Source organism: Haemaphysalis longicornis, unplaced genomic scaffold (genome assembly GCF_048455015.1).
Source record: "Haemaphysalis longicornis isolate Haplotype H1 unplaced genomic scaffold, Haemaphysalis longicornis Haplotype H1 scaffold_8, whole genome shotgun sequence".
NCBI lineage: Eukaryota > Metazoa > Arthropoda > Arachnida > Ixodida > Ixodidae > Haemaphysalis > Haemaphysalis longicornis.
Genome location: NW_027526445.1, coordinates 113,797,813 through 113,822,036, shown reverse-complemented (window position 1 = coordinate 113,822,036; position 24,224 = coordinate 113,797,813). Strand labels below are relative to the sequence as shown.

The following is a 24,224-nucleotide window of genomic DNA, read 5'->3' as shown; positions in this document are numbered from 1 at the left end:
TGTTTGCGTTATTCGGGTGAGACCACTGATTACGTGTACTTTTTATATTTTTGCTTTTCTGTTTAGTTTTTCGCGTCAGAGCGCCTCTGGATTCGGCAAAATCTGCAATTTCATTAAGTTATCTATTTTTCAAACGACTTTAAAGCTTTTTTGGTACAATTTTATTTCCCGCGAGGAGCGACATTCCCTAAATTTTTCCATCCATTGCCAAAGTCTTAGATTTGCATGCTGGTAACCAAACAGGGTTACTTGCCTTTTGTCACACTCCTCGCTTATTTTCCTGCCTGTGTTCTTTTGTTGCAGTTATCTACAGTTGCACCTTTTTGACGATTATATTTATTACTTTGGTAATTGTGTATTTTGTACAATTAGAAGGCATTACACTGTTAGCGTTGCGGCACTCGGCAAGAGATGCTTCGGTAGAGGATCAAGTGCTAAATTATCATCTACTTGTCCAAGCTTGCAAGAAAACGTCTTTAAAAACTGTTTGTATTAAGTCGTAGCAGTGTTTCACTAGTTACCCGTGATTTGTGCAGATCTTTGAAAATATTGTTACGTGGCAGCAGGACAGAGATGAGACGAACGATGAGACGGGGTAAAGCGGTTTACTTACATTATTTACATGGCGGCCAATACCGAGCTCGTGCAAGGCGGCGCTCCCACATCTTTTCCCGACTGCGGCCCTTTCTCAACAGCTAGACGATTGCTCTGGAAGGACCACATTGAGCATTTGTAGATGACTTTTTTGATTCCACGTTTATTATCTATTGGCGCATCAAATTCGGGGTTTGGAAAAATGGATATATATAATTGCATTCAAAATATTCTTTCTGCTTCAGGTCGTTTGAATTGCTGAAGGGTGCTAATTAATGTGTAAGTCGGGTTTTATTCACCACTAAGTTTCCTTTCACGGCCTCTTTCCGTAAATAATTTAGTATTTTGAGGTCCCCACGTATTTGAACAACCGATTTACCCCTGGCCAGTCCCCCCTTGTGGGTACGTGTTAAAATCATTGAGAACATCATCATCATCATCATCATCATCCTCTTCCTCCTAGTTGTCAGCGTCATTGATGATGGGTCATGGCGCCATGGGGATGTACCGCAGCGTCCCGTGCATCACACCCCACCACCCCCCCGCCCCGGTGGAAGCCTGGGCGAGGTGACGATTGGGATGCGAATGGACAGCGCGATGGCAATATACATTGAGGAATCGCTTGTCGCCACGTATGACGATGACGTGCTTGGTGATGTCTGGCCCCGCAACAGGGATGTCTTCAGCGGCAACAAAGCGTCGTAGGTTGTCAGAGCCACATCGCACGAGAAGGCTGGGGTGACATCGTCGGGTCGTCTCGTCACGGCTGGTCTCGGCAGGTCTTCATCGGTGTCTTACGGCCTACGGAACGGTGTGGGGGACGTTTTTTATCTGTGTTCATGGCGAGGCTGGGGCTGCCCGACATGACCCACGTACCAGCGACTATCGCGTCCAGGCCGTGACTGCGCGAAGCGGTGGCTGGTGTGAATATGGTCCAGCCGCACACTCCACCGAATGTTACGTGGAGGCAGAACAAAGATGAGACGAACGATGAGATGGGATGAAGCGATTTACTTACATTATTTACATAGCGGCCAATACAGAGCTCGCGCAAGGCTGCGCCCCCGCGTCTTCCTCCTCGTCGTCAGCGCCATTCATGGTTGGCCGTGACGCCATGAGGATTGTCCGGAGCATCCTGTGAAAATATTTATGCACAATTTTACTGCTACGACAAGACCGCTAGCGCCGCCTATGTCCATTATAATAATTGGGAAATACCAACTATATATAGGCAAACGCTCTCCAAACTGCTGCCTCTGGCGGCAAGGTTCATGCATGTCAACACTGCTATGCTCCCGTGTACTCAAGGCGGATTTAAGACGCAAGGCCATAACGAAGCCTGACTATGTTTTTATTAAGAGTACCCAATAACTTCTGGGCTACAAAAATAGTCTACAAGAACTGGACAAGAGGGTTGCGACTTCACACTGTTGGGACGTAGCGTGGGCGGGACGTCACAATTGCCCTGCTGCCATGCGGTTCTTCATCTCGCACTTGGATCTGCGGGAAGCCTGCAAGACCACAACACGTAAATTCTCAGAAATAGTTACTACAAGCACAGAGGTTTAACACTAACAGTCATTAACTCTAAAAAGCAAAAACAAAAACAACAACATAGGAGTGCGGTTAAAACGATACTCCATCTCTGAAAAGGGTACACAAGAGTACCCATGCCGCTAATAACATGAATTTGCGCCATGGCGTCATATCTTTAAAGCAGAGACTACTTGTCTTCCTCCCAAAGTTTTCCCGTCACATAATAAGATAAAACCCCGCCAGCCCAAGCCTTAAACTGAAGCGTGACGAATTCGCTTCCCTTGAATGCTACGCCCTCTACGTCAACTCTTCCGTATGTAGTTTAGGCCCTGGTCTTTTGGAACGGCGCGGTATGGTATGGGTTACTATAGTGTCTTACTGAACACCTGGAAATAAAGCTTTGTTGAGCTGAACAGGCCACACAACGAGAGATGGCAGCACTAACTCTTAGAGAGAGGAGACGAGCGTCTTCAATCAGGGAACCGGTCTCAAAGGGCAAACCCAGATAGCCTGGTAAAAATATAAATATTTGTTAACGAAACGTCTGAAACATTCATGACAGTGTCCTTGCACGGAAATATTTAATACCGAAATGGCCGGACACTGTCGGATTGGTCATTTCGCCAATTAGAGAAAAAGTAGTGACCGGTAGGGTAGATCACAAAGACGCGAGCAGACAGTTCCAGCTACAGTGTTCCAGAAACACCATTGGGGTGTATTCAGATAAGGACAGCCAAAGTGGTGCCCTGACCATTTTTGGTTTGAAAAGTAGCTTTTTGTGTAGCGCATAGTATCCTAACCATGGAATTGGCATCAATTTAGCGAGAAACGCCATTGTTGGTTAACTAAAAAAATATTTAGAACGCGATCCGGCAGGGCAACTTTCTACATTGCTTGGTGTGCCAATGTTGGGGCCCCGCTAAACAAATAACAATTTTCTCTAGATCTTCCTAATTTTCTTGGCCTAATATTTGCAAACGTTGCTTTTAAAAAAATTCAATTCGGCATCCTAATATTTTTTAAGAAAATATTTCTCAAACTTAGTAACCAGCGCAATGTCGCTTGAAAGTGTAACCTCTAAAAAAACATTTTACACATAGCCATCAAGGCTAAACTGTCTAGTTTTTTAGACTTATTTACTAGAGGCTCCTGAAAACTTCGTACCCTGCTCATCGCGCTAGAAATAAATTTTTTTTCATATCACTACTTCGTAAAGTGCAAAAATGAACCAACTTTCCACGCCATTTAAAAAAAACAATGTGTATCACCTTCCGCGATATTTACACAAAATGGCACTGAATAACTGAGTATTCTGAAAAGCTGAAAATGTATTGCGTTATTTTTGTTTAATTTGTGAAAATGAGTTCTCATACAAGTAACTTTTTATGTCCCATCAACATTGGAGTAGAAGTTCGCAGTGAAAAAGGACAAGCAATTGAGGCTGTATTTACAGATTTTAGAAATATAAAGCAACTGGAATAACTAAAACTTACCATAGAAGTCTTATTTACCCATTGTAAATTTGATTGTTGCGGAAGGCATTAATTTATATGTGAGGTTTTTCAGCTTGTTCTTCCCCTGAGTAGGGTGGCGATGCTTGCAAAACTGGCGTTTTTGTAGATCTCTCTTGTAACGCTTGCGTACTGGCGTCCGGCTGAAGGTACGAGCAATTTTATGTCCTTGACGTTTTGAGCACGGTGTCGAATGCAGCATCGTAGCTCAAGTTCGAAGTGCAACCGCGGTACAATGCCCATGACTATGGCTGCAGCGAGACACCTATTCGGCGGTACGACGACTAGCATGGCACATAGCGGTAGTCGTAGCCAGCGTGCACGACATTGTAGCTTGGCAGGAACGCACTGACGGCTCGTTGGTGTGCCTCGCTGTTGTACCAGAGACGAGCCGAGTCTTTGTAACGGATGGATGCGGCGTCGATGGCGGCGTCGGCACCGAACGGCAGAAATACGCTCAAGTGCTATGGACATCGGGGGGTCCTGAAGGTGTACGTTTGATGCAGGCATGTCGGGCTGTGATGGCTCTCGCGGGGTTGGAGACTGCACACTGGTGGTACGTAGGTGCGTATTCCTCGGGTGACTGGGAGGCAATATTGTTGTTCAAACGGTTTGTGGTGTCACGCCATCGAGAATTCGCGAGTTCGTAGTCTGGCTTTGAGACACAATGCGCGTCTCCTGCAAATCATGCTGCGACTGCAGTGGAGCAGGACATTGTGTCAACGTCGTTGTGAAGTTAACGTGCAAAACTGGAGGTGCGGGTGCCGTGGTTAGGAATGATTCACGGTTACGGAGCAAATCCGCTCACCCTAGCCCTCGCATGGGGTGGTAAAAAGGGAGGAGGATGGCTGCGGCAGGTTGGCGTCTGTGATGACGTCGGCTGTGCGTCTTGTCGTTGTATGTGTGGCTGCCGCGCTGGAGATGTTCTCTAGGGCGCCTATTCTAGAGGCCGCGGACGAAGGCGATGGCGCAGAGGGCACAATAGGCGACTGCGGAGCGTGCGCAGAGCGTGCGTGTACCTCTTCTGGTGCGGGTCGACAACGGTTCCCGCTGAAGCCGTAGTGCGCGAGCACGGCAGTACAAATGTCATCGTAGGGGGTGGCGCTGGACGGTGGCAGGGCGAGGACGCGCCGGAGCTGTAGCGGAAGTGTCTTCCAGAGGATGGAGTGCTTCATAGGCTGTATTCCGACGCGGTTGAGCCAGAGGGCAGCCTCGAGCTGAAAGAACCAGCCTCTGATGTAGCGTGGCTCGAACGCCGCTATTGGCGGGTGCCCCCACGTCTCCTTGTCGGTGTGCCGCTGGCCGGGTAACAGGCGCGGAACTCCCGGGTCACCATATGTAGGGGACGTCCGGGTCACCACATGTAGGGAGCGGACTCGGACGGTGGGGTTGATGCGGCTTCCTACATTTATTTGGGGAGCGTAGGCCCAGCCAGAAGTGGGAGCGGCCAAGACGAGCTACCGCCTAGCTGCACAGTTGTGTTCGATCTCTCGTCCCGTGGAATTGATGACGCTGGCCAGGCACAGCAGATGATGATTGTGACGCCACAAATTAATTCGAAAGATTGCCTCATTAGAATGATACTGACGCCACTTGTAACGTAAACGTCGCTCAAATAAGCTATATAATTAGGGAAAAAAGGGAATGGCCAAGCGACCCACTAGCTCATTTCCTGGCACAGAACCTAAGATGTCATATGCGGCAGCTCCGCGATTGGCTGAGGCCGCGAAAAGCAAACACAAATTAAACAGGGCTTACAAGCCTGCTGAACGAGCTATTCGCGCTTAAATTAAAGGCACATTCTTTATATAGCTGTAGAAATAGTGTGGTAAACAGTGGAAGTTATGATAGTACACGTAAACACAGGAGTATCGATGACCGCTGTTGGTACTGTGCGCACTATGCTTGTTTTAGCTACACAGCGCTGCGACGTTTTGGGGTCGTCTCAGGCGTCACTGGCCGATTGGCGCAAGGGACGGTGTCTTACGCGACCATATTTGTCGAGCGAACACCCCGTTTCACGAAACGATTATTGTCTACCTTAACAGAGACAAGCCAGTTACAAATACGGCCAAAAACAAAGCAAAGGCAGAAAACGCCCCTTCGAAGTATGGCGGCGCCATCTAGGTTGACTAACGGTAAGCGAGGCTCTGCAATCGGCAGGAGAGCGTTCTTGTGATGTCAATTCAGACGTCGTGAAAACAGACGTATTTGCGGGAAAATTAATATTTTAACCTAAATTGATTAATTTCTGTGTGAATAAAGCATCATTTCCTTCCGCACAAATGGGGGGCACTATAATACACGAAATCTTTCGAATAAAACGAACTTGTATTTTGTCTGCATGGCCTCTTTAAACACAGTTATTTGCCTCTGCTGTCATTGCAGTCGTTTACCTTCACCAGACAATTTTCGCGTGCAGCACCAGCGAAGGTTCTGACCAGTGCTTGTCGACACTTTGACGGTCCTGAGAAGCAGAAAGGTGCACCAATCCCTTAACCTTGAAGTATCCAAAGTAAAGATAAGTGAGATGTTGCAGTGGGATAAAAGTTTGTCCTTCTAAGAATTACCCGCCGCGGTGGCTCAGTGGCTGTGGCGTTGCGCTTCTCAGCACGAGGACGCGGGTTCGCTTTCCGTCGCGGCGGCCGCTTTTCTGATGGAGGCGAAAAGCAAAAACGCCCGCGTGTACAAGATTTCGGCGCACGTTAGAGATCCCCAGGTGGTCAAAATTAATCCGGAGCCCTCCACTACGGCGCGCCTCATCGCCTGCGTTGCGACGGCGCGTTAAACCCTACAATCAATCAATCCGTCATAGAATTGCACAGGAAATTTTGAAGAAGCACATCACTTTACAATTCCCGGGAGCCTGAAGGGTGGACAGTTAGTTTTGTGCAGTTCGAGCTTCGCATGTACCAGGTACAACAGAAATGCACCCCCTTGACAGTGACGATGGCATGTAAAACAACATCAGCAGCGTGGTTACTTCCTTGTTAATGGAGTAAAGTACGCATAAAGTGCCATTAGGCAGTGTAAAAAACTTAAAATATGAGTTGCTGACACAACTAAGGCGAGGCAATAACGAAATATTGTTAAAATGGCAACCCTACTCTGGTAGAAGACACAAGCTGAAAAACTTCAATTACTTTAACGCCTTCCGCTACTAACAGGTTGAGCAATGGGTACTCTGATGAGTTCATTTTTTAGAATCAGGCACTTCATTTTCTAAAATCTGTAAAACAGCGTCATAATTATTTGATTGATTGATTGGTTGGTTGATTGATTGATTGATTGATTGATTGATTGATTGATTGATTGATTGATTGATTGATTGATTGATTGATTGATTGATTGATTGATTGATTGATTGATTGATTGATTGATTGATTGATTGATTGATTGATTGATTGTGAGGGTTTAACGCGCCGACGCTTTACAGGCAATCGGGAGCACCGTAGTGGAGTTATCCGGATTAGTTTTGACCACCTGTGGGGTCTTTAATGCAAGCCTAAATCTCCAACCCACTGGCGTTTCACCTTTTCACCTCCATCAGAAAAGCGGCCGCCACGCCCGGAAAGTCTACCGGGACCTTCGGGTCAGCAGCGTAACGTCTTAGCCGCCGAACCACCCCAGCACATAACTATTGGTCTTTTTTCACTGCGAACTGCTACTAAACTGATGATCGGACATTAAAAACTGTGTTGCAAGTGACCTCGTTTTTCAAAGTTAAAAAAATATGCAATGCATTTTTAGCTTTCTAGAACAGTCAGCAAATGAGTGCTATTTTGAATTAATATCGCAAAAATGGAAACAGTGATTTTTTTTAAATAACATCGAAAAGTCGTCCATTTTAAGAAATGTTCACTAAGTTTTCGCACTAAAAAACTAGAAAGTTTGGCCTGCACGCCCATGTGTAAAAAAACTTTTCTAGAAGGTGCACTTTCGAACGACATTTCTTGCGCTATTATAAGAAATATTTTCTGAAAACATATAAATAAGACGAACTCAACTTTTTTATATCCAGCAGCAAAATGCGCAAATGTTTGTCCTGAATATAAAAAGATTTTAAAATATTTCCTTTCTGTTTTACGGGTCCCCAAATTTCCCACACAGTGCAATCTGGAGGAACCCATTGCGTTCTAATAATTTATTTATTAAATCAACTATGGTGTTTCTCGCTAAAATAATGTGACTTCCATGTTAAGGATACAGTGTACTACAGAATATTACAGTTTCATCTAAAAAATTTGTCGGTGCGCCACTTTCGCTGTCCATATTAGAACGCACCCACTGAAGCGTCCCACCGAAATGAACTTTCATGTCAGGGACACAGTAATCCCGTGTTGTCCTTTAATCATGCACGTCATGCAGTCTTTCGTGTAATCTCGCGACAGGCTATTTGAGTAAGAAGAACAGTACTACCCGCTGCGTTCAAATAAAGCCTGTGGGGCAAATCTGCAAACAAGTCCATGTGTGACGCAAATGAGGTCGCGTCTAAGTGCGCAAAAGAGATAGTTGTATGAGGATATATATATATATATATATATATATATATATGTATATATATATATATATATATATATATATATATATATATATATATATATATATATATATATATATATATATATATATATATATATATATATATATATATATATATATATATATATAAGGTTAGTAGAGATAGAGACACACGAGAAAGACGTAGAAAATAGAAATGAGTTTACTGACGGTTGTGTGTAGCGAATGAGAATAGGAAATGAGAGGCTCATTGAAATAAGGCAGAAATAAGGGTTGGCAGTCAGCAAAACCTCGGAAAGCAAAGGGAGGTCATTCAAACAGATAAAAAATTTGGAAAGTGGAGAAAAAATGCCCACCTGGCGGGTATTTTTTCTCCACATTCTTTCCAAATTCTTTATCTGTTTGAATGACCTACCACATCTTCCCCTTGGCTTTCGAGGTTTGCTTGACTGCAAACCCTCATTTCTATATATATATATATACATCTATAAATATTTAAATATATATATATATATATATTGTACGACCCTCCTTCCAAGGGTTCGCGAGCTTGTCCCCGCCCGACGAAGTGACGCCGACACACAAGGAACAGAAATAACCGGTTGATTCCTAGCAACAGAAGTACATGTGGGAAATACATCCGCATAGAATAGAATGGTCATGGGAGCATCACGACTTAAGAAAGCCTGCTGCCTCCACTGTGCGAAAATTAAGACGGCTCCCCCAACACTCACAAATATTTCCGAGTCCATTGTCCTAAGCCGCACCGTCCACGCTCAGCAGATGCGCTGCTTAGTCCCGCATGGCCAAGGGTCGTGGTTGTAGCTCACGCCTTCGTTCCGCTTCCATCCCGGCGATCCACCGCGGCCGGGCTCCGTCGTCCAACTCCCCCCACTGCTCTTGTGAGCGGCGCTTTTAGCCACTGGGTTCGTTGTGCGCGTATTCCTGGTTTTACGCTCTCTGCACGTGTCTGTTGCAGCTCACTGTTCGTCGCACACACATGCACGGGCACATGGCGCACTGACGTCACTATCAGCATTCGACGCGCGCGCACTGCACCGTAATCACTATACGTCGGTGCACGTAGGGGCTGCGTCCTACAATATATACATATATACATATATATATATACATATATACATATATACATATATATATATATATATATATATATATATATATATATATATATATATATATATAGGGCCGAATGAGGTATTATTGCCTTTTTTTATGCAGGAATAAATAATAGAAAATTCAAGTCGAGAAAAAATGCGCCGTTTTTTCCGGAAGCGGGAATCGAACCCACAACCTCCGCATAACGCGTGCGGTGCTCTACCATTGAGCTAGTTCCGCGGCGACTCCCCTCTCGACTATACCGCGGGGTTTTGTATTTACGACTGCTCAGAGCCCGGTCAACTAGCGCCGCCCCTCGACCACCGCGGGAAGACGTAGAACGTCTTTTCCCAGCGGCCGCACGTAAGACGTGGTCGGAAGTCGGGGATAGCCAAAGGCATTTCAGACTGCTGAAGCCAGAACCCTCGTAATGCATTTTGTAGAACAGAGACGTACGGGACGAGGGTTCCGTAAGGACACATATCAAAGTTGCAGTCCTTATTGCCAGTGCTGTTTGGCGTTTTAACAGTGTTTTGTAGGGCCGAATGAGGTATTATTGCCTTTTTTTATGCAGGAATAAATAATAGAAAATTCAAGTCGAGAAAAAATGCGCCGTTTTTTCCGGAAGCGGGAATCGAACCCACAACCTCCGCATAACGCGTGCGGTGCTCTACCATTGAGCTAGTTCCGCGGCGACTCCCCTCTCGACTATACCGCGGGGTTTTGTATTTACGACTGCTCAGAGCCCGGTCAACTAGCGCCGCCCCTCGACCACCGCGGGAAGACGTAGAACGTCTTTTCCCAGCGGCCGCACGTAAGACGTGGTCGGAAGTCGGGGATAGCCAAAGGCATTTCAGACTGCTGAAGCCAGAACCCTCGTAATGCATTTTGTAGAACAGAGACGTACGGGACGAGGGATTCCGTAAGGACACATATCAAAGTTGCAGTCCTTATTGCCAGTGCTGTTTGGCGTTTTAACAGTGTTTTGTAGGGCCGAACGAGGTATTATTGCCTTTTTTTTTATGCAGGAATAAATAATAGAAAATTCAAGTCGAGAAAAAATGCGCCGTTTTTCCCGGAAGCGGGAATCGAACCCACAACCTCCGCATAACGCGTGCGGTGCTCTACCATTGAGCTAGTTCCGCGGCGACTCCCCTCTCGACTATACCGCGGGGTTTTGTATTTACGACTGCTCAGAGCCCGGTCAACTAGCGCCGCCCCTCGACCACCGCGGGAAGACGTAGAACGTCTTTTCCCAGCGGCCGCACGTAAGACGTGGTCGGAAGTCGGGGATAGCCAAAGGCATTTCAGACTGCTGAAGCCAGAACCCTCGTAATGCATTTTGTAGAACGGAGACGTACGGGACGAGGGATTCCGTAAGGACACATATCAAAGTTGCAGTCCTTATTGCCAGTGCTGTTTGGCGTTTTAACAGTGTTTTATAGTGCCGAATGAGGTATGATTGCCTTTTTTTTATGCAGGAATAAATAATAGAAAATTCAAGTCGAGAAAAAATGCGCCGTTTTTTCCGGAAGCGGGAATCGAACCCACAACCTCCGCATAACGCGTGCGGTGGTCTACCATTGAGCTAGTTTTTTCGCAGTAAACTTGTTTAGTTTTTTATTTGCGCCCCTTTTTACTATTTAACCTTCACTAGCCTAATCGTTTATATATATATATATATATATATATATATATATATATATATATATATATATATATATATATATATATATATATATATATATATATATATATATATATATATTGTGTCATATTAACTGTTTCCCCCACGTAGTCCGCTGTACACACTGTAATGCATGCCCTAATGACGTCGAATGGAGATAAACTTCTCGTTCAAGATGCAGCAAAACTAAGTTTTCGGACAGCTTCATAAATTGAAGACTGAAAAAATCTTGAGCGGCATCTCATTTGCGTTATAAGCTATTTCGTCGTGCTGGCCAGATACGGTGCAACGTCAAAAGCGGCGTCTTATGTCGCTCTTTCCTGAGGAGAGTATACCATCTTACTAAAAGAACAGCGCGCACTGGGGGGACCACTGTCTGCAGGGAACATAATGCCCCCAAACATTTTGTTGGCTGAATGTAGCCAGAAACCTGTTATTGAAATTCCTATTCACTGCGCGTGTGTGACCAGGAATGTTAAAATAAAATTCCCCATTGGCTGCGGACAGAGGTACGGGGCTTCGAACGGGTAAGCCCTCATTCCCACAGCCGTTGTTCACCCCGTCACGTCACCGTCACGTCACCGTTTTCCGTCATTGGTGCCGTTTTTCGGCCGATTTCTCACCAATTTCCGTCAATTGCAGCAATAATCGCTGCATTCTATAATAACTTTTAAAGAAAACCCCAAAAGCAAAGCTGAAACGATAAGCGTAAATTAATGCTGCGTCGAGCTACTTGTGCGGTGTTGCTCTGGGCTTGCGATAACTATAGCTTTCGCAGCGCTTCCAGACGCCAAGGAAGGAGTGAAAGCGTTTATGCTTCACAGCTGCTGCGAGCTAAAAAGATTTAACGTGGTCAACTTTCGCGTTTCTGACCATGTCGTTAGGCTCAACGTTTATGGAACCACGCGATACGGTTAACTAGTTAACTATAGGCCCAAAGAACGTTCTCTTATAGATTGGCCAGTACATATGACAGTAGGCATCAGAACCTCAGAACCCAACCACCTATCCCAAAAGGGGTCATCATCATCAAAGCCCATCAAAGCAAGACGTGCAAATGTTCCCATTTGCTTGGAAATACAAGGATAATCACTAAGGGCAGAAACCATAAAAATAAATTTTCCAAGCACACACAATGGTGAGAGATCTGGCTGACCAGTGTGTGCTCTGCAACTGTTTAAAAAAAATGAGCCGAAAGCTATCCTCTTGAAAAAAAAGGAAAGAGCTTTTTCCGAGTCTCTTGTTCTGGAAAAACATTTTGGTTGCACACGTGCCGATTGATTGATTGTGGGGGTTTAACGCGCCGACGCAACGCAGGCGATGAGGTGCGCCGTAGTGGACGTCTCCGGATTAATTTCGACTCCGGATTAATCTTTAACGTGGGGCGAAATCTCGCACACACGCGCGTTTTTGCTTTTCGCCTCCATCAGGAAAGTGGTCGCCGCGGCCGGGAATCGAACCCGCGACCTCGTGCTCAGCAGCGCGACGCCTTAGCCACTGAGCCACCGCGGCGGGTACATGTGGCGAACCATTTAAAATGCAGTTTAGATTTTCCTGTGGCAAGCGTTATTTCCCGCTCACTATTTATTGGTTTCCAACGCCGGATGCCATCATCAGCAGCAGCAGCCCACTCAGGTCCAGTGAAGGGCGAAGGTATCTCACAATGACTTCCAACCGCTCCTTTCCTGTGCTGCTTGAGCCCACTGTTAAACACCTCCAATTGCTTGCCATAGCTTTCTGTCGACTTTCTGCTCTCCGCTACCTACAAAACTGTCGCGAATTTCTAGAGCAAAAGCTTTCTTAGTGAGACCGGTGGCGTCCTGTCTAAAAACTAAGGCATTTCACATTATACCAGTTTGGTAGAACGAAAAGCTATGATAACATATCTGGACAAATGGCGCGTGCGTGAAACCGGGCTTTGATTGTGTCAAAGCGGTCACTTGAAAATTGCGAAAAAGGAACGATTCTAGAGGAGACAATTCAGGCAGCGATCATGAAAAAGGAGCTCAATAGTATGCCTTTATCTCATAAACCACGTATCGATATACACTTAGATCGTTCGTAAATGCTTGTACTGAGTGCGCGAGAGGTCGTCCGATGGGTTAGCCCTTTGTTTGCATTTTGTGAGTTTGAAGGTTTAACGATAGATTGAACTCACCTTTGGTGAAGGTTTTGACGTAGTTTTGACGGACGTTTGATGTAAGAAAGCTTTCTCGCTTCTCTAAGCGCTGTTTAGTAAGGGATGGTAAAGTTTTATACGGACCACTTTTCTTCGATAAAGCTGCGCAGCACTCCGCGTTCGCCATCTGCATGAAAGGATACCTGGGAAAGGAACGTGTTTGTTTACAGCGGTTCACTACGGCCCACTCACCTGCGGAGTCTATGTCAAGGATGCACATTAGTCTCGGCGACGGGGGCTGTCTCAAGGGCACGCCTGTCTAGCGGCTTGTTATTTGAGTCGTACGCAGCATCCTTTTTTCCTCACACTTATTATTTTGAGAGTGTTTTCCGGCGCCAATGTTCGCGGCGCGAGTGTGTGAGCGTTTCTGTGGGCACATTTCTTCGGAGCGTAGACGGCAGTGTCAAGGGCGTCATCGTCGTTGCATGACTGCCGAACGGGTTATTATTAGAGTAATAAACGACGTCGACATTTCTTTTGTGCTTGTTTCGTCGTGACTGTTGGCTAGCGACGCTTTAATATGGCGGGTTTTTTTATATCCATCGCAATAGACGCTGTTACAAGGGCGTCGTAATTCTGGAGTAATTCTGTAATGGCGCCCCTTGCAACCGACCTGACCAGTACGGGAATGCAGTGGCCAGCACGTGGGGGCTGTAGCTGGAAGTTATTGTACGGGAATTCGAATACTCGGTTTGTTTCTCCGGTATGGCAACAAGCCACCTCTATTGCGCAGTAAACGTAGAGAGAACCACCATTTCCGGTGCAAATGACCCACTTCAATAAAGCCGCGCACTTCCCGTTTCCTTGAGAGCAGGAACAGCGACACACGAGCCAAGAAGAATAAAAAATTGGGCTAGTTGGTACAATAAGAAAAGGAAAACGGTGCATAAAACGAGGACACAAGAAAAGACGACTAGACACACAGGGCGCATACTAGGAACTCATTTTGTATTTGACTTCTCTCAAGAAAAGCGATGGCCTGACCCTACAAATTTTCTTTCCTGCGAAACCCCTTAAGCTGTACTGCCCGTTCAGAGGCATCGTCACTGAGCGGGGAACTTGGCAACGACTACTCAGGTGCTAACTTCAGAAATCCTCTCGCAATTAGGGGCTGACGACCCATTTCTTGTGAGGGGCCCGCACATGGTGTCCGAATATGTCTCTGAGGAGCCCTTGGGTAGCCTAGGTATACGTTCTCGGTGGACATGAAGGACTTATATTTTTCTCTGCCACAGGACCTGTTATGCGACGCAGTGAGGAAAGCCATCGATACGCATGGTGAAATTCGTTTTCAGAATGCCTGCGGGATAACCACCACTAATTGCATAGATGCCCTCACGTTACACCTGCGTTCCACAATTATCGTCTACAAGGACGCCTTATACATCCAGACTCGCCCCGGTGGCTCAGCAGCTAAGGCTTTGTGCTGCTGAGCATGAAGACATGGGTTCAATTCCCGGCCGCGGTGGTTGCTTTTCTGATGGAAGTGAAAAGAAACAACGTCCGTGTGTACGCGATTTCGGCGCATGTTAAAGATCCCAAGCGGGTAAAAATTAATCCGGAGCCCTACACTAGAGCGCTTCTCATCACCTGCGTTGCGTCTTCGCGTGAAACCCTACAATGACTCATTCTAATACATCGAGAAAGACGGCATATGCATAGGGTCGTTGTCGTCTTGCCCCAATACTCAGTGAACCCTTGCTCGCACGTTTCGACAGAAAACTTCGTCAGTTCATTCCGTCACTCCGCACTAACATCGCAAAGATTTTCCGTTTCGTTGACGACTTCCTAGTGCTGTATCAGCTCAATTCAGGGGGCACTACACATCAAGTTGACGAAATGTGTGAACTCTTTCGTTGCGCCCTTAACGTGTTTTTGTTAACTATAGAAGCACCGATTTGAGGCTTGATGCGGTTTCTGGAAATGGAGCTCAAGGTGACAGTGACCATGAGTGTTGAATGTATTCCGCTCGATCCAAAAAAGGACGGCTTCCGTTCACGTCAGCACACACAAAGCTGGTATAAAAGGGGAACCACTACATCAGCTCTAGGGAATGCGTTGCTGCGCTTGTACCCACACCAAGCTGAGGCGAGCTTCCGTTCACAGGTTGAGCGGCTGAAAGAAGCAGGGTTTCCTCGCGACCTTCTCTTGGCAGTTGGCAAGAAGCTTCTTGTCCAGTTATGCACCAAGAAGACGTGCGAATGGGGCAAGGCTGACAAGATGGCCGTGTTACCTTACGTACAAAATGTTGGGCACAGGATCAAGAAACCTAGTGAAAGGGCGGGGGTTCGTGTTGTTTTTTCAGCACTTAACAAGCTACACAAGTTGTGCAAGAGTGTAAACTCCGACGAAATTAGACATGCGGGGTGCCGGAAAAGACACGAGAAGCGCTTCTTAACTGCCAGGCATGCGCCATCTATGAAATCCCCTTGTCCTGTGGGCGTTCTTACATTGATCAAACGGGCCAATGAATTAATGATCGACTGAGGAAACACACTAACAGCCTCCGCACTTTCACCGGCAGCAACCTGGCCACACACTGTAATGACTGCGAAGGCTGTGCGCCACGCTACGAATCATGCGAATGAGGCGTTACATTGGTGCGTGCACGAGGGAGATTTTTGAAGCGCACATTATCCTGAAAAAAGGCGAGGGTTGCGTCAGTTCACCGTCGGTGTCTCTACTGAGCACCGATATCGCGTATCTTGACAGGACACTTGGAGGTGATATTTAGTGTCCTTGGACTGCCCGGACCACTTTTATTTTTTTTTTTTTATGTATGAAGCGATTACGAAGCCTAGTGTCAAGTTCCTTGCCCCCCCTCTCCCCTCCCCCATGTTGTGCTGAGTTTTTTGGCTGTGGCTTTGGTGCTTTTTAGTGGTTTATCTTCGTTCTGTGCCCTATGTTATCGCACATGCGTAGATCGCAGTTTTTTTTTTGTGATGTGTTTTTTTTCCTAAAACCAAAAATCAGTTGCTGGTCTGCGCCCTGTGTTTCTAGACCTCTTGCGTCTTCGTTTTATACGCAGCTTTCTTTTTCGTAATGAAGCAAGAGGTCCTCCGTTCCGGAAGCACCTTTCTTCCGTTTTTGTTGTAGTCAAATGGAGGTGATTAAAGAGGACGAAGGTAACACCCGCACTCTAGACGAGCGCATCAAGACGAAAAGACAACAAGAACAAGACGTTTAGCTGTGTTCAAATCCACCTGCGATTGGTCGCACCATCTTGAAACCTCATACAGCTTTTATTGCAACCCGTTTGTGGCAGTTACACCCATGACAATAGCAGTACAACGCCACCGGTCCACGTACACTCAATCACTTCAGCGGTTTGTATTAGCAAACTATTTACAAAAGTAATAAAAAGCAGGGCCTTGAGGATTGCGGCACATCAGCGGGAGATTATGCCGTATCATTTATGACTATGCGCTACTTACGGGAAATCAGATATTCTTCAACCAAACCAAAACACCGGGTTGTTATGCCGAATATAGACAACACGTGCAACAATTGCCAAAAGCTTTTCAAACCTACAAGAACAGCCTTTAGCCCCAATACTTTCATAAAGAAAATTTGAATCGGCATTTCCACCTATAAATTGTATTGTTACTGCTTTATAAAATGCGATCCTAAAATCCCCCGTATTTCATTTTACAACTGTATTTGTCAGCACTCTATACTTTTGTTCCATCTTGTAGGGAATTGCCTGCACTTTTTGCTCGTGGCGTATTCCCGGTTATAGCTCATGACCCCCGCTCGAAATGGCCAGACTATCCCTCGTGTTTATGATTTCAAGAATGAAAACTTTACAAATCATTTCATGGATTTACAGATAAGCTCAGAAAGGTATTGTTGAGGAGGCTGAAATGATTTCTTTCCTTGAAACTATTAGTGCGAAGCTTCCAGCTTCCGCACAGTAACACTGGCATAATTGTAGGAAAATATAATGATACACATTAGCGGCGCGCACTAAAAAGAGCGTTAATTTTGCTCAAGGGAAAGTTGCTGTTTTTAAGAACCGGTCACACTTGAAAATTGAAAATGAAAAAAAAAAACATCTGATAAGTTGAGTTGAAAATTTAGAGATTAGGGTGTACCTTGTAAGGGATAACAATGATCAAACCTGCCAAATCTTCTGCAACATCTATCTCATACATCCACATCCAGAAGGAATAATCTCGCCTCGACGACAGGTGGGTGTTTTTAAGGCTGTCGTCTTTAGGTTGGAGTTCGGCGAACTCTACGATAATGGGCAGCCAGCTCGCAGCACATGTTAACTTCTCTGCGTTACTTGTCATGTTAATGTGAGCCCGGTCCCTGGTAGCGCGTATCACAAAGTTTGCCTTGAGTGTCTGAATACGGCGAAGGGCCTTCATTATATGTGTCTCCGTTCTTTTACCGGAAATTTAAGAAAGCTGGTTAATAAAGAGTAGGAAAAAGACGATGCGAGCGTAGTAAGCTCAGCAACATAGTGCTAGTCATGCTCTGTCGCAAAAAATCGATTCTGTGGGGACATTCGCTTAGTGCGAACATAAATCCGTCAACCCTTTTGAAGTAATGATGTTTTTATGTTTACGTGTAATTTATGTTTAATATGTATTAGATTACAGTTAAACATAGGATATAACGAAGTCGACAATATTTCCAATGTTCCTTTGCTTTTAGGTTCTCGTTGCGGGCAGGTTTTGAATTAAGGCTCGCCTGAATGCAGCAGAAACGAAACCAAATTGCTAGGCATCAGTGACCTCTACGAACTCACACTTCAATGATTTATTTCGTAGCAAAAAAATGCCTGATTGGCGCCTGCTGCTTTCCGTGAGCTTCGATAACACATGGAATTCCAAATAAGAAAAGTCAATCACCCGTATTTGCAAACGCCACTAAAGCATCACTTTTGCCTTTTTGCGCTTTTCGGTCCTTTGCTGCCCTTCAAGGACCAAACTTATCTTCAAAAAGCCTATTTTTGTGAACTTGGTGCTCTTTTGTGCACTCAAATCACCCATAGGGTGCTAGCTGGGATACTCTACCGGGCGCCGATGTTCTTGTTTCTCTCCGCTAAAGAGAAAGAGGGTGTTTAAAACTGCTAACATGTTACAAAAAAATTGTTTTCTGGTAATAGAACTCATCACTGACGAACCGACACCAAAGATAGGGGGGGAGATGCACAGCTGCACGCCGACAAGAAGGCTTAGCACCTAACTTGCACCGCCATCCCAAGTGGAAAAGCACGGCCGTTTACGGTGCCGGTGAAATTCGCTAAATTAGTGTATCTCTAAGGGCTATTTCTGTGTGCATGTTTTTACGTGAATGTCTCGCTGGCGACGCATTTGGTCATCCGGGTTTTGTTATATCCATCGCAATCCACGCTGTTCCAAGGGCGCTGTGCAACTGGAACTCTCCGCTTGTTTCCCAGTACGTGTAAAGGGCCGTAATTCTATGATGGTCCCTTTGCAACCAACCCGACTTGTTACACCAATGCAGTGGCCAGCGCGAGGTTAAAGCAGCTGGAACGTCTTGTACCGGGATTCTAATACTCCGTCTGCTGCTTCGCAATGCAATACGCCACCTGTGTTGCGCAGTAAACGTGAAGAGAACCTTTATTTTCGGTGTCAATGACCCACTTCAATGTAGGCGTGCACTTGCCCTTTGTTGGAGAGCGGGAATAGCGACCGACGAAGCAAGACGTTCTCCGTTCTGGGTACACCATTCTTCCGTTTTTTGGTCACGTCAACTGGGGAGGATTAACAAGGCGGAAGCGAACGCGAGAACTTTATACAAGTGCAACAAGACGAGAAGACGTTTAGCTGTGTTCAAAGATCACCACCGATTACTCACCCCAGCCTGAATGCTGATACAAATCGCATTGCAACATATTTGGGGCAGTTATAATCGTGACTATAGTGCAACGCCCGCCGTCAACGTACACTGAAACATTTCAGCTGTGTGTATTCGCAAACTATTAACAAAAATAAGTAAAATCCGGGCTCTATGGATTGCGAAACAGCATTGTTGTATGATAGCGTATGATTTATGAATATCCCTTACTTACGTGCGGTAAGATATTCTTCAACTAAACCAAAACAGCTGCTAGGTATGCCGAATACATAGATAGCATAGGCCACAATTGGGTCTGTGTAACTACATCAAGCGCTTTTTTAACCTAGAAGAACAGCGTCAGCCCCAACTCTTGTAAAAGAACAGCTGTATCAGCATTTCCACCTATACATTCGCGTGTTACTGCTTTATGCTGAAATTTTATCCTGAGATCACCCGTATTTCTTTTTAAGGAATCCTCTTCTAAGCACTCCGTATTTTGTTCCGTCTTTTAGGGTATTGCGAGCACTTTTCTACCAATTAAATAGACCCAAGAATAGCCTGAAGGCCCCGGCTGCGAATGGCCCTACTGTCCTTCGTGTTTGTGATTTCTACAATAAAAAGTGAGAAATCAATTCCCCTGATTGACTGACAGGTAAGCTCAGAAAAGCAAGATGGAGGCGGCTGAAATAATGCTCTCGTTTCTTGAAGCTGTAAGTGCGAAGTGTTGAGTTTCCGAACAGCACCACTTAGATTATTGTCGGTTAATGTAATTGTACACACCAGGGCCGCACTCTAAAAACATCCTGGATGTTGCTCAAGAGAACGGCGCTGTTTAAAAAAAAACGGCTCTTATTTTGAAATCCAATATGGGGAAACTCCTTATAAGTTGAGGTGAAAATTGAAGAAACGGGGTCTACCTGAAAAGGATAACGACGATCAATCATTCCATGTCTTATGCAACATCTATCTCAATTCTCCAGAACCAATATTCTCACGTCAACACGCCGAGGCCCCAATCCCCGCATAGGGCTGTCCTTTTAACGTCGGAGTTCGGCGAACGCTATTGATAGATATGGCGCAGACAGTGTCAGGGAGCCCATTTTAACGTTCCCGCATTACTTGTCTTGTTAATGCAAACTCGGTCGCTGGTAGTGTGTATGAGGAAGTTTATCCAGTGCGTGTTAGTATAGGGCCAGAGGCCTTCACAATGTGTGTCTTCTTTTACCAAAAAATAACGAAAGCTGGTTAACGAAGATGCAGGTAAAGACGACGCGTGGTGAAGTGCACACAGCAACATCGTGATTCTCATGTATTGTCGAAAAAAATTGAATCGGTGGGAACGTTTGCTTAAGGCAATCGAAAGTCCGTCAATTTTTCGGACATGTAAGTTTTTTTATGCTTACGTTAATGTTTACGTTTACGTTTCAAAGAAAAACTTGCTACGTCTACCAGTCAACGGTTCTTTCGTGGCGTGCAGGACAAGAAAGTCCCAACGCGGCTGGGGAGGCGGAGGGAGCCTTTCAGTCACGGAACACAGTGTAGATGGCGCGGAGGAAGGGCGCTATTACCCAACTATTTCCGTGCTCACCCCGGCTGGCGCGTCGGCGGTATCCTTCCGTCGGCTTTGTCGTCTGATTTAGCGGCGACGTCGGGCCTGTTTTGGACTTGCTTCGCGATCATTGCGTGCTTCGCACTCACTCATTAACTTGTTGGACAGTTCCTCCTGGGTAACCCCCCCCACGAATTAAGGGGTAATACGGCAAAGATACTTTAAGGATTGGTTTGCAGGGCAGGAAGACAAACTGTAGAGACCACTTACAGACATCTGGCCGCTTGAGGAACGGAACATTTTGCGCACTGCTTCCTACAATTTGGGTTGTGTTTCCTGAATTGCGGAATACCAATTCTATTGTATTTTAACAGGTATTACAAAAGACGAATGGAGCAACCGGTTCTGATAAATAACTATTATAAAAGTTCCGTCGGCTCTCTCGCAGTTATTAAACTTACGAAACTATTTAGATTAAATCTGTATAAGTGGGTGTTACTGAGCTCACAGGCCGAATTGTTTCGGTGTCTGCGCTTCTGTTGCGCGGTGGTGTAGCCCCGATCTGGCACTTCAGGGTGGCTGGGTTCTGCTGTCTCACCGTTAGAAACGCGCTCCCCTCCATTTTCTTTCTTCTGACGCGCGGCCGGACTACATCGGCGGCGCCCACCGCTCGAGCCCGGCCGTTGCCGAAGCTGATGCTTTCGGGACGGCGTCCCCGCGATTCCCAGGGAATGGCTAACGGAATCTTTGGCTTCAATCTTTCAAGAGCCACATGTGAGGAATAAAATGACGTCGCATGTGGAATTGTTGTGTGTGTCGTTCGCAGTTCAAGAAACAGATTTTGCACTTGTCGTCAACGCTGAAACCTGAATAAGCAAGTAAATGTGCACAATGCGTAGGGATTATTTTACTTAGCGTAATAAGTAGTACGGCCCTAAGGCTGTCTTCAGAGTCCCTCCTCCACTCCGTTTACTCAATCCACTCAGCTGAGAGGAGGATTCCGTAATGCATACGCATGGGGGAGTCGACTTCAAGAGTTCCTTCTTTACTGGAGGCTCTATTGCAGCACTAGTCTGCTTAATCGAATTGTTAATTAGCTGCCGTAGCCGATCTGCTCGCTGCAAAACCATTAAAATCCTTGACTGTTTTAAATTCTTACGTCTATCACAAGTTCTTACCGACCCGTCCACACAACATTCCAGAGAAAGGACGGGTTTCTGCTAACAGTTAGCCACAAAACTGCTTTGCTGCCCACCAGGCAATGAACTTGCAACAGAACCCGCCAATTTTTAAACCGTAAGCTTACTTAGTGTAACCGATGGAGTCCTGTCTAAAACCTTATGCATTTCCCCATAGACCAGTTGGTCGAGCGGAAATTTCCAATAAGATCTCTGAACACACGGCACGTGCATGAAACCCGACTTCCATTCAGCCAAAATGGTTACTTGAAAATCGCAAAAAAGGAAGAGTACCATACACGCATCAATCATGAATAAGGAGTACAATAGTATGCCTTCATCTCACAAACCACATATCCATATGCATTAACATTGTTCGTAGATGCGTTTACTGAGTGCGTGAAACATCTTGGCATGGGTTCATTCTTAGTTTTTGTTTTGTGTCTTTGAAGGTTTGGCGGTCGATTCGACGAACTTTTAGCGATGCTTGGGGTTGCACTTTTGATGTAGTGTTGATCGGACAAAGTTTTCGAGCTGTTCTAGACGTTCTTAGAAAGGGACGATGAAGTTTGTTTTCTTCGGCTCACTTTTTTTTTCATTGAGCCTGCGCAGTACTCGGCGTTCACCATCTGCATGAAAGGATATCCGTAAAAAGAACGTGTTTGTGTACACGGGTTCTTGTCGTCCGACTTGCCTGCGGAGCCGTCTAAGTGGGGGATGCAAATAAGCCTCTGCGAAGTGGCTCTCTCGAGGGCACGCCTGACTAGCGTTTTGTTATTTGAAAACTTGTTTCTTTGAGGGTGTTTTCCGGCATGGATGTTGGCTGCATGAGCCTGTTTGTGTTCCTGTAGGCACATTGTTTCTGAACGTAGACGGCTGTGTCAAGGGCGTCATCATCGTTGCATGACGACCGAGCGGGCTATTATTGGAGTAGTAAACGACGCGGGAGCTTCTTTCATTGTGGATGTATCTTCGTGACTGTTTGCTGGCAACGCCTTTAATAAGTTCTCCATGTCCGGTGCCGATGACCCACTTCAATGCCACCGCGTAGTTGCCCTCGGCGACGGAGCGTGAACAGCAACACGTGAAGCAAGAAGTTCTCCGTTCCGGGCACAGCTTTCGTCCTGTTTCTTCACGTCAACTGGACAGGACTAAAAAGTGCGAAGAGAACGCTAGTTTCTGTCGTTTCTGTGTCGTTTCTGTTTTCTACTTTTGTCCCTGTTGTGTGAGCGCTTTCACCTTCAAGATAAATTTATGATAACGGTTAGCCACCAACACTGCTTCACTGCAAAGCATGCAACAAACGTGCAACAAAAGCGCCGCCAATTTTAAACCGAAAGCCTATGAAGTGTACCGATGGTGTCCTGTCTAAAAACTAGTGTAGTTACCCGTAGACCGGCTGGTCGACCGAAAAGCTCTCATACGTTTCATCAACACTCGGAACGCGCATGAAACCGGGCTTTCGTTGTTTCGAAAGTTTTAGTTGAAAATCGCGAAAAGGGTCGGTTCCTTCTAATACAATACAAGCATCGATCCCGAAGAAGCACAACTGTCTGCCTTAATCTCATGGACGACGCATCGATATAGATTTCGATCATTCGTAGATCGGTTTACTGAGTGCACGAAATATCGTCACACGGGTTCATTCTTCGTTTCCCTTTTGTGTCTTTGAACATTTCGTTATCTATAGGACGCACTTTTAGCGAACGTTCTGGAGCACGTTTGACGCAGGTTTGATGTCAGAAAGCTTTTGCGCTTTTCTCAGCGTTCTTTAGGAGGGGATAATGAAGCTTTTTACTGCTAACTTGTTCCGATGAGTCTGCATGAAAGGATATCCCGAAAAGGAACGCGTTTGTTTACAAGGGTTCACCCCGGCGAACTTACCTGCGGAGGCGGCCAAGTCGAGGATGCAAATTACTTTCTTCGAAGCGAGCAGTCTCAAGGGCGCGCCTGACTACCGGCTTGTTATTCGAGTCGTAGGAAGCATCCTTTTTTCTTTGCGCTTGTTTCTTTGAGAGTGTTTCCCGGTGTCCATGTTGGATGCACAAGGCTGTTTGTGTTTCTGTAGGGCAATAGCGTCTGGGCGTAGAAGGCTGTGGCAAGGCCGTCATCGTCGTCGCATGACTGCCGAGCGGGTTATTATTAGAGTAGTAAACGACGTAGACATTTTTCCCGTGCGCTTGTTTCTTCGTAAATGTTAGCTGGCAACGCTTTTAGTAAGCCGTATTGTTTCATATCCATTGGAATTGACGCTGTTCCAAGGGCGTCGTGCAATTAAGATTCTCCGCTTCTGTCCACCTCGTGTGAACGGCGGTAATTCTAGTATGGCCATCTTGTACACTACCCCACCTGTACGCGAATGCAGTGGCCCACACGTGGAGCCAGTAGCTGCAAGTTATTGTATGAGGAATAAAAAAACTCCGTTGTTTTGCCATCGCAACCCGCCACCTATGTTCCGCAGGGAACGTAGAGCGAACCTCCATGTCGGGTGCCAATGACTCGCTTCAATGTCGCCGGGTACGTGCACTCTGCGGGAATG

General features: G+C 45.9%; 1 protein-coding gene and 1 long non-coding RNA gene across 2 annotated transcripts in view; one reads left to right on the top strand and one right to left on the bottom strand.

The window, feature by feature from the left end:
* Positions 1-14,515, bottom strand: part of LOC144149599 (uncharacterized) — a 34,583-nt gene extending 20,068 nt beyond the window's left edge. The window contains exons 1-2 of the long non-coding RNA XR_013318339.1: positions 13,124-14,515; positions 1,613-1,729 (exon numbers count right to left, since the gene is read on the bottom strand). This is a non-coding gene — a long non-coding RNA (uncharacterized LOC144149599). The remainder of the gene's footprint in view (positions 1-1,612; positions 1,730-13,123) is intronic.
* Positions 1-24,224, top strand: part of LOC144149598 (ATP-binding cassette subfamily G member 4-like) — a 103,190-nt gene that overhangs the window by 3,148 nt on the left and 75,818 nt on the right. The window lies entirely within an intron of this gene.